This window comes from Bufo bufo, chromosome 3, assembly GCF_905171765.1.
Source record: "Bufo bufo chromosome 3, aBufBuf1.1, whole genome shotgun sequence".
In the NCBI taxonomy this organism is placed as follows: Eukaryota; Metazoa; Chordata; class Amphibia; order Anura; family Bufonidae; genus Bufo; species Bufo bufo.
The window spans coordinates 463,162,312-463,167,498 of NC_053391.1; positions in this window are offsets into that span (position 1 = coordinate 463,162,312).

The window sequence follows — 5,187 nt, forward strand, 5'->3', positions numbered from 1 at the left end:
ATATTATTATATATATTGCAATCTAGCTTAGTCAGGCTCCGCCCCGTAATATGAGGAGCCTTAATATTACATAGAGGCCTAAAAATCACATCCAAGCAGAGGTTTAGTCACAAGAAGCTCAAAATATGAAAAAATTCATATACCACAAACATCTACAAGAAGGTCTGCTTTCAAAAGCGTTGAAACAAAGGTCATGCAGCATGCCGCATAAGTAAACACCTGCTATTCTACCAAAAATACAAATCAATAATGTATACACAGAACCACCCTACTTATACAGATGTCATATGGCCCAATTTTAAATGTTAATTCCCCCCTCGAATGTGGTTCATGTCAAGTACAATTTTTGTACTTCAAGTGGAAGAAATATTTAACTAATACAAAAGTCACTCTCCACCTCACCCACTTTACCTGACCTCTATGTCAGGAAAATTGGAACAGGTGCTTCTAAATATGGTGCCCTTTGTGAACACCATATTACTCATTAAATGTACACCAGGCAAATGGTATAAATGCATTGCTAAATCTCCCCTATACAGCTGTAAATCCATACTTCCCTATACACACTGCATGATAAAACTGCTTGCAGCCACCTCTAGAGGGAGTGCATAGGGATTTATACAGTTAACATTGAACATTAAGGGATTGTCCAATAAAAAAAATATTCTACGGTTTTCAAACTAGCACCTGGATCTGAATTATTTTGTAATTGCATTTAATTAAAAATTAAGCATAGCCACTGAGTCATTCAATAAAATGTTTCTGTATAGCGCCACCTGCTGTTTTTTTTTCTTCAGTTTTTTTATCCTGCTCACTGAGATGGCTGCACATGCTGAGTTTCCCTTCAACTGTCTCCTGAGTTTTGATAGGGGGAGCATGGACACGCCCCCTTAGCTGAAGCAGAAAAGACACTCCCCTTAACTGTCAGCTTGTCATAAATCTTAGCAGAGTTATAAATGGGGAGATCTCTGGGCCCATGTGTGAAGCAGAGCAAGTTCTAGTTTTGTTAGAAAGACATTGTCATATACTATATGCCAAGCAGCGGCAACGGCCAGAGCCCCTTTTGTAATGGTGGCGGTACCCAGGTGTAGGAAATGCCGAGTTGTATAGGGTGGCCTAAAATGTCCCTACTAGTGTGAGTGTCACGGTGCTCCTTCCTGGATACGGTTGGAACCCATGCGTTGGTTCTAAAGCAGGCAAATAGGGGAAAATAGTTGAAGTATTTGAAGAAATAATTGAGTCCAGACCTTGTGATGAAGTTGAATAGCAGCTTTAGGGTCCATTCACACTTCCGTTTTTTCTTTCCTGATCTGTTCCGTTTTTTGCGGAACAGATCTGGACCAGATCTGGACCCATTCATTTTCAATGGGTCCTGGAAAAAAACGGACAGCACAATGTGTGCTGTCCGTTTCTGTTGTTCCGTTCCGCATGTCCGTTTAAATATAAAACATGTCCTATTCTTTTCCGCAAAATTCGGATCCTGGTACAATACAAAGTCAATGGATCCGCAAAAAACGAAAGACATTCGGATGTCATTACGTATGTCATCCGTTTTATGCGGATTCCGTTCCTGGAAATTACATTTTAATTTTTTTATTTTTTTTATTTTTTTTTTCAAAGAAATCCAAACAACTTTATTTGCTTATTGAAATTTATACATGTTTCCGTTTTTTGCGGATCCGCAAAAAACGGATGACATACGGATGACATACGGAAACATTTTCAGGAACAACGGATCTGCAAAAAACGGACCGAAAATCGGGATATAGAAAAATACTGACGTGTGAATGTAGCCTTACTTTGATAAACTTTCAGCAGACACAATCTTCAAACTTTGTCTTGGTCCCAGCAAGCTTTAGCATTAAAACTCTGGCAGGCAAACTCAACTCTGCTACATCTGTTGCTCTCTGGCACTGCTGTGCTGACAGGCTTGCTGTATAACTTAGCTTCTTCTTTATGCTGCAACTTCTCTTTTTGTAGTCTGTGTCTTAATTATGCCAGGGAACTCTCCTCCTGGCTCCTGAGGCTTTAAGCTGTGGCCTCTACTTCTAGCAGAGCTGAAGGTGCTCTGACTGGCTTGGCTTGGCCTGCGAACGTCCAGCAAAAATGTGCCCAGCACACCCTTCTTCCCCTCGCAGGGGCTAAGCTAGACTAACACTCACTGGTCCCAACCCTTCCTGCAGGAAGTGGGACTCGCCCACTCCTCCACAGAGGGGGGTTAGAATGGAATGGAAAGCTCCATTCTACCTAACTATAGCTCTGCCATGTTTGCTGCCACCTGCTGGTGAACCAGGCATTTGAACATAGTTGCAAAACAGATTAGGAATGCACATTGTGGAGGACCCGGAAATAAATGCATAAGATGACATTATATTAGCCCATTAGAGACAGTAGCGGGGTGAAGAAGTGGTAATGCCACTCTGGGGCGTTACATATATGATGTCTGATTTTCATTTTTGACATTAATCATGGGATAATCCCTTTAATAGAAGCTTTAAAAATATCTATGCACTGAGCTCCCCCTAGTGGTTGCTGCTTGAAAATATTGTGGATTTATGTCAGAAACAGAAGAATCTCAAGGTGGGTCCCCATGGGCCACATACCAGTTGTGTGGTATGCCTCCACGGTAACTAATAAAACTATCTGTATTACTTTGTCCACATTGTGTCCTGGAATTACTTTTGAAGTGCATATTTGAATCTTTAATTAACTGCATACAGTTCCATACACCTGCCAATGACTGCTATCATTGAAGGGAATTTTTTTTTTTTTTTAACCCATTACATTGAACAATTAACTATACTTCTCGAAGTAATTAAAAAAGTTGTGCTATACTGATCAAACGTATGCCAAAAGGACATAATTTTGCCTTTTGTTTGGATAAGGAAGCCAGTGAGCACATCTGCCTATACATTGCACACTGAGATATCCACTAAGGGCACATCACAGACAAGATATGAGCATAGCCCAATTCACATATTCTACACTGCTATTACAGCTGGGATAGACACAACACATACTCAAGTGTTATCTATAGGACGACTTTATTATAGAATGTTAACATCAAAGTTGTTATCAATAAAAAAAGTCATATCTATAACTTCTAGTGCCTCTGTCTTCCTGCAGTGAAAACCTAGTCATCTATTTGTTACATTAGACAGAGGAAGCTTTGAATGCAAAAACAAAGTTAAAATATCCTATAAAACAAATTAAACGTGAAGGTGCGCATACTCCACGGCTGCAATACAAAAACAAACACACAATGCAACAGCACTCTGCAAACACTGAATATATGGATTATACATTGTAATAGTATTCCATTCACTACAGAAAGACATATGAAATACTTAGCCAAATAAATAAGCTTACCATGACAAGGTGACTACTTACAGATGGGACCCTACACGAAAATGACTCACCTCCCTTTAGGCCTACAGTAGGTCTCCAAACGAACCCAGAGAAAGTAGAATCCATCTGTATTCTGCTCTAATTATAAACAGCTTTGGATAGATGGGTCGCTAGGGGTGAAGACAAATTTGGAGGCAGCCACACACCCATAGGTACAATGCAAAATTCAAATTAAGCACGTCTATTAAACAAAAGATGGCGCCTTTATAGAGGTATTCTTTCCTGTTTAGGGCGTTCTGTATTTGGGGTGGTATAAAATGGGGCATTATTAATCTGTGGAGAACACAATGTTTGTGGGGTCTAAAGTGGGTAGTTTAGCTGAGTATTACTGTGTGGGGCCTTAAAGGGGTTGTCTCACCTAAGCAAGTGGCATTTATCATGTAGAAAAAGTTTTTAAAAATATATAAAAAATCAAAATTCATATCACTCCCTTTCCTCATATTCAAAATAAATAAATAAAAATAAACAATAAAAATATGATCTTTAGCATTGCTGTCACCTGGATTATTAAAATATAAATATAAAATATTTATCTCATACGGTGAACAGTGTAATGGAAAAAAAATAATAATAGCTTGATTCACAGTTTTTTTGTTGCTTCAACTCCCAAAAACAATTTATAAAAAGTGATCAAAAAATCATATACATTCCAATGGTATCAATAAGAACTGCAGATCACCCCATCAAAAATGAGCCCTCCACAGCTCTGTAGACATAAATCTAAAAAAAGTTATGGGGGTCAGAATATGGTGATACAAAGGAAAAAAATAATGCTTTTAAAGTTTTAAGGTCAAACTATGCTATGAAACAGCAAAAACTATAAAAATTTTGCATCGTAACTATAGTGATCCCGAGAATGAAGCTAACAGGTCAGTTTTACTGCATAGGGAACACTGTAAAAATAAAACCCATAAAACTGGCAGGATTTAATTTTATTCAATTTCACCCTATTTGGAGTTTTTTCCAGATTTTACATCGTGTGCAACAAATGGTGCCATTAGAAAGTACAACCTATCCCAGAAAAGAGGATGAAAATCAGACAGAGTGAAAAACAACCTTTAGTTTTTGAAATAACTTGAATCTTAGTCACACAATTTGTATACTTGAAAAAGCATCTGACAGTGGAATCCACCTTATTAAAACAGGCATAGTGCCTGGCAGGGCTAACTCTGCTGAGTATAAGCATACCTTTTAGTGTTGATCGAGCATGCTCGGCCGAACACCAGTTCGGCTTGAGCATCTCGATGCTCGGCACATGGCGGTATTCAGCCGAATACTGCATGTGCTCGGGCGCAATGCTAGAGCTGGGTCCACAAAAACAACGGAAGGTACTCCGTGTACATTCTGCTTCCGTATTTCCGTTCCACAAAAAAGTAGTGCATGTCCTATTATTTTCTGCAAATCACGGTCCGAGGCACCATTCAAGTCAATGGGTCCACAAAAAATACAGAACACATCCGTATGACATCCGTATTTCATCCGTATTTTGTGGATCCATACTGTAGAAATGCTATGCCCAGCCCATATTGCTCATGTGTTTGATGATTAATAAGTTACTGTTTCCGTTTCCGATCTGCAAAAAAATGGATCGCATACGGAAACCATACATGGAATAACGGAACGGAGGAGGACTTAAATCAAAGAAAAAAAAACCTCAGATATGGAACAAAGGATCAGTGAAAAATGGACCGCAAAACAACAACGGTCGTGTGCATGAGCCCTTAGTCAGGGAGAGCTGTGCTGAGGAAGGGACAGACAGTGTAGGGAGTGATATAGGAA